We start from the raw sequence: 13,882 nt of genomic DNA on the forward strand, positions 1-13,882 counted from the left end.
ACTTTGGCCCCTGGTGGCTTGAACACTGAGATAGATTTATCTTGCTTCTTATAATTTAGTGATTCTTTTCTGGGGGTCCCCTTTAAAAGCCTTAAGCTGGAATAGCTAACTTGCACAGGGGATTTACATACCCATTTATTCTTTTTGTGTTTCAGAACACAATTATTTACTATTAGTGTTTCCTTTTAAATTCCTTTTGTTACTGTTGAGTTTAAATGCAAAAAGATCGTGATCTTGTGGATTATGGTTCACACACACATACAAAGACTCTGAACATGTAGCTTTCTTTTAACAAAACCAATGTTTACTATATTATAGGGAGGGTAAACTTGGGGTACAAAATAACAACTGTCATGTCGCTCATAACTTGAGGAAGAAGTGTTTATACATAGCAAGTCTCTCTCAACTACAAAACAGCAGTTTAACTGCTGCTTCTTGGAATGCAAATGAATGTCACATGACCAATACCAGCTTAACTGACAAACTAACACTGGCTAAGTGGCCAGCACGGTTCCCCGTGACTATGCAAACAACTGTAAACATTTAACTATCTTTGTTGTCCTGACTTAGACAAAACTCGCTGTCTAATTCCCAACAGTTATGACATGCCCTCAGTCAAGTTGTGTGGCTACTCAATCATAATTTTTCTGTTTAATTGGTGGTCTCTTTAAAACTCTTAACTGCATTTGCTGTGATGTTCCCTAGTCAAGATTAAATACGTAATTTCTGACACCTGTGGTTTCCACATATATCCCAAAGTCCTTCTTAGTAATTCCACGCGCTCTGGAGAACTCTGTAGGAACCCTTTGGGGTAATTTGCATAATTCTTACTTTGAATAGAGGAATTTATCGCACTGGTAAGAGATGTGTTTTTATGACGTATTTTTGTGATATGTAGTGTTATTCTTTTTAGGAGTAGTCTTTATTTTATAGATGCTATATTGGTCATCAAGTCTGTTTGTCCATGGTCTTCGTTTTCTTGTATGCATGCAGGTTATAACAACGCATAGCCCTACATATGATTGTAATTTATACACCATTTTCCAGGCTGAAGAAGCCCAAAAGCGAAACGTGTCAAGGATATCTAGATCGCACGTTCCAGTTTTTTGCACCCAGGACATTACCTTCTTCTTACCTGCGATGTGATTTTGCCCTCAGTCCGGCTGCTTGTGATTTTGCCCTCAGTCCGGCTGCTTGTTGGTCGTCTCCGTGGAAGCTTTGACTTAGTTTGTTCATTGCCTTCTGTGATGTTGCACTTCGATATTTTCTGCCTAGACTTTGGACTTTTGCAGTACTCTGGGTTGGGTGATTGATTGTCACTTTTGTGCCCCTAGCCACATCGGGTGTTTGTATATTCGTATATGTGGGCTTGTTGACGTTAGTAGCAAATATTTATATTTACATATTTAAGTATTGAGCCTGGTGCTGTTTATTTATGTTGTACCACCTGGAGTTTGGCAAGCCTAAGGACACCTCTTTCGTGCAACAGATCTTCCGAGGAGCAGTTCTCTATCCAGGTGACTAGTGTAGAGACAATGCCTGGGCCAGCCCTCAAGAACGCAACACAACTCTGCGGGTATTAAGTCTTTCCATGATTAATGCCTGCTCTAATCAGGCTTGTCTGGTGGGCGAGGAAAGTTTTGAATTCGCTCCCCTGCCTGCTTTGTAATGCCAGATGTATGGTTTTGTGGCTCTTAATATGTTTCAAAGATATGCCGATCATCACTGAATTATTAATTGCACACATGGCTGATTAGATAGCAACTCGCTCTGATTAATAAGCGTATTGCTAGCTCACTGCAGAGAGGACTGTCAGCAGCTATTTCAGCATTGTGTGCTCACCTGCATGGAAATGTCCATGTGGAAAGGCTTGGCACCAAACGTTACCTACAAGTTGTGGTACAGATTATTTATTTAATGAGCTGTCATCTCTTCACTGTTGGGCCCACAGGAGGGCTGGGTTGTTGGCAATTCTGCTAGCTCAACCTGATAGGGGAATCAAGAATCCTTAGGCCAAACTAACCGTTATCTGTCTACCCCCTTATTCTTTGGCAGCATACTTATTCAAATGTGTTGTCTGGCTAAAAGACCGGGGTGGGGGGGAGAAAGTGGCTAAAGTGGGGTGGTGAGTGAGAAGCAGCTGACTCACTGATATAGTGGGGAATGGACAGATCAAATTTGCAGTCACTGCCTGGAAGCAGGCCGCAGGCCTTCTAACAAACATAGACCTATTTAAGAGCCGCTGTGGTGCAGTGGTGAAAGTATCAGACTAGGATCAGACTAAGGGACCCAGGTTCACGCTGCCCCCACTCCCAGCTCAGCCAGCCTCTCCAGAAGGACCAAGTTATCAAAAGACACCAAGAGGTACAGGAGAATCAGCAGGAATGGGCTCCTCCCTGCCATTTTCCTGGGCAATGAAGGATGTTTCTGTTCCAAACCCAAGCTTGAATCTTGACTGAAATGGGTCTAGATCAGTGGTTCCCAAACTTTTTGGTCCACTGCCCCCTTGGTTCCACAGATACAACCCCAGTGCCCCTATCCTATAAAAAGCATTTTTCAAAATAGGGGTTTGCATGAAGCATTAAAGAAGATAAAGGTAAAGGTCCCCTGTGCAAGCACTGGGTCATTCCTGACCCATGGGGTGATGTCACATCCCGACGTTTACTAGGCAGACTATGTTTACGGGGTGGTTTGCCAGTGCCTTCCCCAGTCCTCTTCCCTTTACCCCCAGCAAGCTGGGTACTCATTTTACCGACCTCAAAAGGATGGAAGGCTGAGTCGACCTTGAGCCGGCTACCTGAAACCGACTTCCATCAGGATCGAACTCAGGTCGTGAGCAGAGCTTTTGACTGCAGTACTGCAGCCTACCACTCTGTGGTACAACAAAATTTCAAAACAGTAACAATTAATTGCACATCTATTCAAAATCAAGTTTAAACTTTTCAGTTGAAATTTATTCAACAAAACTGATGAACTTGATCCAGTGGTACCAGCTTTTCAAAGTATGGGGAAAAAATTCTGATCGTTTCCAGCAAATTTGCCAGCAAGGTGCCATAGCTTGATCTGTTGTAAATTAGTGAACAACACAGTTGAAGGGGCCCAACTCTAGTGTCCCCTGCTGCCCCCTTGCCTCTTAGTGCCCCCCTAGGTAATCCTGACACCCCCCAGGGGGTGGTACTGCCCACTTTGGGAACTACTGGTCTAGATAATCTGCTTCCTCCAAGACAGCTTGAAGCTGTGTATCCCCCACCTGGTCAAGCACCTAACCTAGAGTGGGGCCTGGAGCTCTCCTGGAATTGATCTTCAGACCACAGAGATCAGTTCCTCTAGTAGAAATGGCAGACTCTATGGCTGCACATTCCCACTCAGCGATCTCCCCTTCCCAAACTCCACCCACCCCAGACACCACTCCCAAATCTCCAGGAATTTCCTAAGCCAGAGTTGGCAACCTTAACTTTGCCCAAGAAATTCATCCATGCAACTTTCTTCCCTGCTGCATAAGAAAAAATTTATCATTAGGTAAATTCTGCTCTATTTCTTTATCATGGTGAAGAAGTCTTTGGAATCAGCTTCCATACAGTGAATCAGTATTTAACTACAACCTATTAAAAAAGAGAGAATCAGTCCTTTGGGAACACCCTGAGCTGACTGTGTTTGAATTGATCAGAGTTTTCTCTCCAACTGCCTCAGAAAGCCCATAGTGAGTAAATATTAAAGAATTCCATTTCTATCCTCTCTGGGATATGAGGGCAATAAGATGGAAGTTTAACAAAACAGTATCATTTATTATAACTTAAAAGGTCTTCGGAATGGTATAGAACAGCACCATCTAGCAGAGAGAGAATTAATTGCATGCAAGATCAATGTGTATCTCAAATCTTTATGGGCAACGCTTGCATTGTTATTAGCGGGCAACAAAAGCAATGGTCCGCTCACTATTTTTAATAGACCCACATCCAGTAATGAGACAGTCTTTTGATCTTTGCAGAATGTTGGAGGGGGAGTACTTCAGAGTTGCACAGGGCACACGGTGTGTATCAGATGTAGGCACAGCACAATGCCAGAATTTGGAGTGCCATTTTTTTCTTGTCCCCTCAAAACGCCCTGCAAGTGAAGATCTAGCACCTCAGGGAATGAGGCGCTGGGCCAGCCATCTTTATGCTTTGCTCGTTTTGTGCTGAGAGGCACTTTGATGCACAGGTTGTTATAGTTTGGAAATCGGTCGCGAGAACTTTTTTTAAAAAAAAATTTTTTTAATTGGTTTTTATAATACAAATTTTCCATGTTAAAGCGATAACTTTTAATCTATGGCTTTTGCCATAGATTTTAAGAGTTTTGATGAACAGGCATCAGCTACTGCAGAAAGTTAGGAGTGGCTGCCCTCTAGTGAAACTCTCAGGAAATGCATGCATTGACGACCACATTGGTATCCTGTGTACAAAAAATAGTGTTCATTATGTTTCATTCAAGCATAAAGAAATATATCCAAAACTATTTGATTTTAAAAAATTAATTTTTTCCTCATGAACATAACCACCTTACATTTCCTTTAACACACACACACACACACAGGCATAGATCCGCTATAAATTCATCCATTCATCTCTGACATTGTATAAAGTGAATATAGCACTTTTGGACTGCACCCAAATGTAAAAGTTGGAGGTTTTCTAGAATCTTGAAATTCTGCAGCAACAAGGGCAAAAGCTATGTTTAAACCTCACTGATTTCAGTGGGAAATACCGAAATACTTTCCTCGCCAGTTTCTCATCCTAGTTAATGAGAAAAGATGCTTCACGGCCTGGAGGGATTTTAAAGCATATTCTGAAGTATTGCTGAAGAATAGATGCTGTACAAAGATAAAGTAATGGATATGGGTGTGTCACTTAAATAAGATTTTTTTTGAATATTTCATAGAATACTGGAGAAAATTCATAGACTACTAGAAGAAGAGTTTTTCCTCCATGGTCCCTGATATTAGACTGGATTCTAAGTGTCTGGAAAATTGCTATCATGTCCCTAAACTGATATATTAAAGCAGAATTATATTCCATTAAGTGCATGGAATAATGGGCTTTGTTTATAGTCATTAAAGATAAGGTTAATTATGTTTTTTTCCCTTTAGTGTTTTTTAAAGCTTTGTAATCAGTTTTTCTTCTGTATTTTTGTGTGAACCCCCACTCCCACATTCCCCCTTTTCCTAGTTAACTATAATAAAATTTTAAAATCATGGTTACAAAGTATGGGTGTATGTAGGTGTGGGTGTAAGATTTGGGGATGATTTTGAATTTCTTATCCTGCTGTTGCATTCTGAAAAAAAATGCCATTTCAATGCTGCTGCTTCCTTGTCTAAGTTGAACTTGTTATTCTTTATTTTTAATTTTTTTTCATAAAATGCATTCATTTTTCATGTGTTTTCAACAAATCAGCACGATCCCTTATTGCATTATAAATAACATGCACTGTACATGTCACTTGCATACAAGAACCCACAGAATATAAACATACAAAACTAGCTGAAATATAGGGTTGCCAGCCTCCAGGTGGGGTCTGGGGATCTCCCAGAATTAGAACTGATCTCCAGACCACAGAGATCTGTTCCCCTAGAAAAAAAACGCAGCTTCAGAGGGTGGGCTCTGCACATCCCTGCTGAGGTCCGTTTCCCCCCGCCCCAATCTCTAGGAATTTCCCAACCCAGGATTGGCAATGCTAGCTGCAAAGTATGGAGCCATGACAAAAATATAAAACAGATTATTTAAAAAAGTGTTTTTTGGGTGGGGGACATGCCTCATACTTCCATACACATGATGTCATATCAGCCTGCCATTTGTGATAGGGAAAGTACTCTTTAGATTAGGCTTATCTGTCTTCTTTCCGACTGCAACCTGAATGTGAACTGAACCTACTTGAATAAATGTAAGTTTTAATTTTTTGCAATATACGTCTAAGGAGATTTATTTACTGCACTCAAGATCATGCTTCTGTGACTGGGCAAACTCTTGCTAGCCTGGTGTAGTGGTTAAGAGCGGTGGTTTGGAGCGATGGACTCTGATCTGGAGAACCAGGTTTGATTCCCCACTCCTCCACAGGAGCAGCAGAGGCTAACCTGGTGAACTGGATTTGTTACTCCACTCCTACACATGAAGCCAGCTGGGTGACCTTGGGCTAGTCACAGCTCTCAGAGCTCTCTCAGCCCCACCTACCTCACAGGGTGTCTGTTGTGGGGAGGGGAAGGTGGTTTGATTCTTCCTTAAGTGGTAGAGAAAGTCAGCATATAAAAACCAACTCTTCTTCTGTATGAACCAAATATCCCAATAGTTGACATGTGTGTTTTCTTGAAAATGAGGAGGTAGTGGCAGCAACCTCTGGCTCTCATCTTGGCCTTCCCATCCACAAGGGAATTCCAGGCACTGACCTCGTCCTGGAATTCAGTATAAATCATGCATGGTATGTAGAACGTATGTATTTTCGTATAGGCCTTGCTCCATCAGTTAGCATAAGTTAGTCTGAATAATTTATGGCTCATTGAAGCTGTTGATGACTTCCTGTGACAACGCCAAACAGGCATTTTTCATTCCTAATTGTTCTACTGCGCAATTAGCGCCCTTGAGAAGTCACTTCAGCAAGCATGAACCAACCTCGGATAACTTCACATGAACAGCTGTTTGTCTGCGAGCATAAATCCCAATTAGCAACCGGTGTTTGCCCTTCACAGATTCACTTTAAAATATCACTTGCATGCTCAGAAGAACATCATGAAATAGTTCAGCTGGAAGCGCGCGTGCGCGCGTGTGTGTCCCCCCCACGCACACTATATTTAAGCTCTCGGTACTTTGTGATGTATGAACTTCTCAGATACGGATTGAGTGAGGCTCTGTTTCTTGCCTATGCTTTTGTTAAGAGGTTTACAGCTTTGATTCATTAGATGTAGTGCAGCTAGAACAGGAACGTCACGTATTCTCATTTATGAAAAAATATGATTAAAGATGCATAAATCACACTGGCATATGTTAGAGCTATTATGAATAACATATGCCAGTGTGTGTCAGGTTGCTATCTCGGTTTCGTTATTGCCTCTGTCTCTGCGCTGTATTGTCTGCCCCCCAAGGTCGCATACCTAGGCCTGGGAACTCAGCTCCTGGGAAACTGTATTCAGCCTATGCGTGTAATCTCCCGCCTTTCCTGCCTTATAATATCTCCCAGCTAGTGAGTCTCTCATAGCTGTCATTTTATTCGTTTGCACTGTATGCCTATTTGACCAGTAAAAGCCATCTGTTTGGACTCTATATGACTTTGTGGTGATTTCTGGTTCTGTGGGCCAAGGGCTGACATTATGACAGCTATCTCTCTTCACCATTCTACTAGCCAGGCTGGAGCCCAGGGGGGTTCGCCTGCCACTTGGATGGGAGCTGTGCAGCTCTCCAGGTGATCTACTACCCTGGAGCCCTTCTCTGAGGACCCTACTCTGTTACAAGACTTAATCGCTGAACTTTTCCGGACGACCCGAGAGGTTTGCCGCTTGAGGGGACTGGTACAGGAGCAGTGGCAATCTCTTACAGGATGTCTCTGGATGTTAACGTCGGAGGATACTGATGCTCGTTTAGATCTTCAGGACTTGGATCAATTACTGGACGATGCCCGATTGGCGACTGAGGATTTACAAATATTAACTGGACTTTTGGATAATCTTATTTCTCGAGAAACTCTTTCTACCATGGCGGGAGCCCCGCCGGAGGGTTTTTCCCTGATCCCGGATGCAGCCAGCTGTCAGGCTGAGGCCAAGCGAGTCGCTATTAGCACCGCTCTTCTCCTTGTGGAATGTACAAAGGACACTCCGGTAGCCACCTTGGCTCAGGTTTTGACCCCGACCTTTGGAGCCGAGGCACCCGCACTGGCGGTTCGAGTACAACCTCTGCTGGGCGGGGAACCCGTCCCCATACTCTTACTCCTCGAGACAGAACTTTTGCCGCGCATTACGGCAGAGACTGCCCTAAGACTTGAGAACGCCAAAGTTCTTGCGGATCAGCAAGCCGCCGAAGCGGCTAAGGTCGCAAGAGAAAGAGAGGCTGCGGAAGCAGCCAGGGCGGCTGCAGCAAGGATTAGGAATCAGGCGAACGTGGACACGCGCCCCAAGGACTATGTACTAGGGCTATCAGGTCTGTCTTTTTCCCCGGCGTTTGTCCCGTCGCGCGCGACCCAACGCGCACGCCGTTTGGCTGACCGACGTCGAGACTCAGGAGAGTCTGAAGACGAGGATTTATATGGGGATAGCTCTCAATGGGCCACAAGCTTCCGGACCAGTAAGCCTCATCTTACTGGTGGCCCAAGTGAGGAGGTTCATCTCTTACGAGCCCAGAATCGGGAGCTCTCCGACCGTGTTGATCAACTCCAGGAAGTAATGGAACTTATGCTTCAAGAGAACAGGCAATTACAACAAACCCTGATAGCTCAGAGACAGCCCGTTCCGATACTGGGTCAGGGGGTACCCGTACAGCCACCCGCTAATGTGCCTGCTCCACCCTTGCCTCCTGGAGCTCCTGTTGCTCCTCCGCCCGGACCACCCGTGCAACCACCCGCTAATGTGCCTGCTCCACCCTTGCCTCCTGGAGCTCCTGTTGCTCCTCCGCCCGGACCACCCGTGCAACCGGGTCAACCTGCGCCCGGCCCTTGGAAGCAACTCAAATTGAGGACTACGTATGACGGATCTCTCGAGACTTTGCCTTGTTTCTTGCATCAAGTGGACAGTTATATGCGAGAACAAGGTCAACTTTTCCCCACGGAAGATAGCCGGGTGCGTTACGTAGCTTCCCTTCTGACAGGCAAAGCGGCTGACTGGATGGTCCTCCAGTTTGACACCCGCTCTCGTGCTATTCGTTCCCTCAACAACTTCATGACTGCCCTGAGAAGGAGGTTTGAGGACCCCTTCCTGGGGGAAAGAGCCAAAACGGAACTCTTACAATTAAAACAAGGCTCTGCTACAGTTCGAGAATTTGCCGATGAATTTCAACGACTGGCAAGTAAAATTGTAGGTTGGCCCGAGACCACCCTGATCCATCATTTCAGGGAAGCCTTGCATCCTGACATTCTGAACTGGTCTTACATGCGGGGCAATCCCGATACCCTCGAAGACTGGATCCTATTAGCCGAGGAAGTGGAAAGCCGCCGCCGCTTTATTTCTCTCGTCCGTCAAAAGCACAAGGAGAAGGGCACCCAAAAGCCTCAACCCAAGGCACCACTGCTCGTCCCACGAAATCCCCCACGTCCGCCCCAGGAACGTGAAGCCCGATTCCAGAGGGGTGCCTGTCTTACTTGCGGAGAAATGGGCCACTTTGCAGCCGTTTGCCCACGCCGCCAGGAATTATTTCGTCCCAGCACGACAACCCGCGCCCGAGGTCGTCGGCTCCGGGAAGACCCACACCCTCTGCACTCCATGCCGGGGACCCAGCCTCCCTGCCTACTACCAACGACCCCGCCGGGTCTCGGATTACAAGTGCCCCATTGGGGGACAACTTTCCCTCTTCGGATGAGGAAAATCCTTGGATTTCTCCAGCCTTAAACCTGGAATCTCCCCTCGACTTGTCAAAAAACGGCTCCGGTCTGTGGTGAATGGAGCATCTCCACAGACCTCTCAGGATCTTCCTATCAAACCGAATGCTCCTACCAAAATCAAAGAAGTGGACTCCACCGTCTACGTGGATGCAGTTTTACAACAACTTAACGGTGGCCCACAAATCCCCGTCAAAGCACTAATTGACTCCGGTTGCTGTCGCACTCTCATAAGCGAAGCCACGTTTGCTGCACTCAGAGCCGACTCTGAGGCTTTACCCGCCCCCGTCCAATTTGCCCAAATGGACGGAAGCCAATTCCAGGGGGGTCCAGTTGATCACCGCACCATAGGGGTGGCAATGGGAATTGGTTCCCACTGGGAACAAATAGACTTCACTATAGCCCCTATCCGATTTGAGGTGGTCTTGGGAATTAACTGGATTAAAGGACATAGTCCCAGTATTGATTGGGAAACAAACACTATCTCCTTCGCTAGTCCCACTTGCGACCAGCATCGGCAAAACTTTGCTCTGCTATATCCGCCCGTTCCAGCATTAACCTCTACTGCCCCAGCACCACCGGCTCTACCCGCTGTATACCGGGACTTTGAAGATGTCTTCGACCTTAGGGAATGTGATGCCTTACCCCCCCACCGGGCCTCAGACTGTGCGATTGAAGTAGTAAAGGACTGCACATTAACCAAGAGTAAGATTTACCCTATGAGCGCTTCCGAGCGCACTGTCCTCCGGGACTTTTTGGACAAAAACCTCGCCAGAGGGTTCATTCGCCCTTCGAATGCCCCAAACTCGGCCCCCGCGTTTTTCGTCCGGAAAAAAGAGGGCGACCTTCGCCTGTGCATTGACTTCAGAAAGCTCAATGCGGTTACCCAGACCAACGCCTATCCTATCCCATTAATATCAGATATTTTGGGACAATTACAGGAAGGCCGTGTGTTCTCTAAATTAGACTTGGTGGAAGCTTACTACCGAGTCCGTATCCGCGAAGGGGATGAACACCTCACTGCCTTCTCTAGCTGTTTCGGAATGTATGAATTCCTTGTGATGCCGTTCGGATTAAAAGGGGCCCCGGGGGTCTTCATGCAACTCATCAATGAAATCCTACATGACCTTCTATATCGTGGGGTGGTGGTCTACTTAGATGACATTCTCATTTATTCGAAAACTATGGACGAGCATGTGACTCTGGTCAGGGAAGTTCTGCAACGCCTGCGTAACCATCAACTTTTCGCAAAACTAGCTAAGTGCGAATTTCACCAAAGCAAACTCACGTTTTTGGGATACATCATCTCCCACCAAGGTCTTCGCATGGACCCCGCCAAAGTCCAAGCCGTCCTCGATTGGACTCCCCCCACCAACCGTAAGCAAGTACAGCAATTTCTGGGATTTGCAAACTTCTATCGAGGATTCATCCCTAACTTCGCCCAGGTGGCTCTACCCATTACGGACCTACTGAAAACTAAAGGAAAAGTAAGCTCGGCTGCCTTGCCCTCCGCAAAAATCCTATGGACTGAGCAATGCCAAGCCGCCTTTCTGGCCCTCAAACGCCTCTTCACTTCGGAGCCGGTGCTACAGCACCCAGACCCAAATCAAATGTTCATTGTGCAAGTCGATGCTTCCGATGTAGCCATGGGAGGGGCTCTCCTCCAGCAAGGACCGGATGGTCTTCTTCACCCTTGCGCTTACTTTTCAAAAAAAATTGCGCACGCTCAATTAAACTGGCCCATCTGGGAGAAAGAGGCCTCAGCAGTTCATCATGCACTGACTCTATGGAGACAATTCTTGGAAGGGTCTAAAGTCCCCTTTGAGGTTTGGACCGATCACAAAAATCTAGCTGCCCTCACGGGGTCCCATAAGCTATCGGCGAAACAACAACGGTGGGCGGAGTTCTTTGCTCAGTTCCGTTTCACCCTGAAGCACGTCCCTGGGAAACAGAACGTTCTCGCGGATGCCCTCTCCCGTTTACCACAATATCCGGTAAAACTCGAAAGACCCACCAACTCTCTGTTCACCCCTATGCAACGTGGGGCCCTACCTATGCTGGCTGTGCAAACTCGATCCCAGCATCAGCACACCTTACCCAACTTGCAAGCTCCGCCAGCCCAACCGGCTGCCCAGCCGCCACCGCAACAAACCGGAGTTCCCGCCCTTCCTACCCCTCCGACCGCCCAGCCGCCTGCTGTCTGCGCGCCGCCGCACGTAAGCACTAGCCCCATAACTGTTTCTAAGATCTCCATGGCCGACGGGGGGGCCCCCTCCAAAATCCCCATCTCCGAGTCCTTTTTAACTGTCCTTCGGGACCAGTGCCTTTCAGAACGTTCCGCTCATACCCTACCTCCTGGTGTTTTGGAACAAGGAGGGTCCTGGTACAAGGACTCAAAATTGTATGTACCCAAAGCTCTCCGGAAGGACGTTTTACATTTAGCTCATGGAGCCAAAACAGCTGGGCACTTTGGGTTTCTGAAAACCCTTCACCTATTGCGCAGACAGTTCTGGTGGGGGGGAATGCGTTCCGACATTGACTCCTTCATCCGCAGCTGTCCCGTTTGTGCCGCTGCGAAACGATCGCAGGGCAAACCCCCGGGACTGCTACAACCTCTTGAAACGCCCAGCAAACCTTGGGAAGTGATTGCTATGGACTTCATGACTGATCTCCCTCTCAGTGGGGGTAAAACTGTGTTGTGGGTTGTTACTGATTTGTTTTCTAAGCAAATACATTTGATTCCATGCGCAGGGATCCCCTCTGCTCAGAAACTGGCCCGCCTCTTCGTGACGCATATCTTTCATTTACATTCGTTTCCGCGTAAGATAATTTGTGACCGCGGAAGTGGTTTCGTTTCTAAGTTTTGGAAAGCTTTCCTCAAGTTGGTGGGAGTGGAACAAGGGTTGTCTAGTGCATACCATCCTCAAACTGATGGTCAAACTGAACGTGTCAATGCTGTACTTGAATGTTATTTACGCTGTTATGTTAACTACCACCAGGATAACTGGGTGGAACTGTTGCCTTTAGCAGAATATGCCTACAATAATGCCATGCATCAATCCACAGGTTTTAGCCCGTTTTTTGCTGTGTATGGACAAGATTTCAGTCCCATCGCTCCTGCAGATGATGTAGAGGGGGAGGGGAACCCCGACATTGCCTCCTGGGCACACGCCCTCCGTACCACTTGGCCCTGGCTCGTTAGCAACCTCGACCGGGCCAAACGTAAATACAAAGCGCAAGCTGACAAACATCGCTCCCCCGGGGGTGATCTGCAAGTGGGGGCTTTGGTTTACCTTTCCACCAAAAATCTCCGTTCCACCCAACCGTGCCATAAGCTCAGCGCCAAATTCATTGGCCCTTTCCCCATCACCCGGGTCATAAACCCTGTCACGGTGGAACTGGCTCTCCCCAAATCCTTGAGGCGTGTGCATCCTGTTTTCCACATAAGCCTCCTCAAACCCCATGTTGCTTCTCCACAGTGGCATCCGGACCCACCTCCTGCGCAACCCATCATGGTGGGGGGGGAGGAACACTTCGAAGTTTCCAAGATCCTTGACTCCCGTGTTCACCATGGCAACCTGCAATATTTAGTCCGTTGGAAACATTTCCCCCCTGCCTATGACGAATGGGTGCGCGCACGGGATGTCTCCGCCCCCGACCTCGTCGACGCCTTTCACATTGCTTACCCGGATAGGCCAGCCCCCTTGCGAACTGGGAGGGGGCCTTGAGGGGAGCAGAATGTCAGGTTGCTATCTCGGTTTCGTTATTGCCTCTGTCTCTGCGCTGTATTGTCTGCCCCCCAAGGTCGCATACCTAGGCCTGGGAACTCAGCTCCTGGGAAACTGTATTCAGCCTATGCGTGTAATCTCCCGCCTTTCCTGCCTTATAATATCTCCCAGCTAGTGAGTCTCTCATAGCTGTCATTTTATTCGTTTGCACTGTATGCCTATTTGACCAGTAAAAGCCATCTGTTTGGACTCTATATGACTTTGTGGTGATTTCTGGTTCTGTGGGCCAAGGGCTGACAGTGTGATTTATGTATTTTTTATATTCCTTTTATCTTCTTTTCTCACAGATTACTTCAACATAAAGTTTTTAGCTAGAACACTGAGTACCAGCTGAGCGTTCACATTGGTCCTGGAATGAACAAATGTCCAATTGTCCCTGTAAGATAGACACTGGAGACCTGTAAGTGGTGAATGCCAGAGGAAGGATGCACACGCCACACAGTACTGCGACTTGGTTTCTCTATTGCTAAAATTCAACTGAAGAGACATCTTAAGTTTCCGTGTGGTTGTTACCTTGGTAATCCCCCTTTCCCAAGGGGGTCTCAGCT

The sequence above is a fragment of the Euleptes europaea genome, chromosome 4 (genome assembly GCF_029931775.1).
Source record: "Euleptes europaea isolate rEulEur1 chromosome 4, rEulEur1.hap1, whole genome shotgun sequence".
Classification (NCBI taxonomy): domain Eukaryota; kingdom Metazoa; phylum Chordata; class Lepidosauria; order Squamata; family Sphaerodactylidae; genus Euleptes; species Euleptes europaea.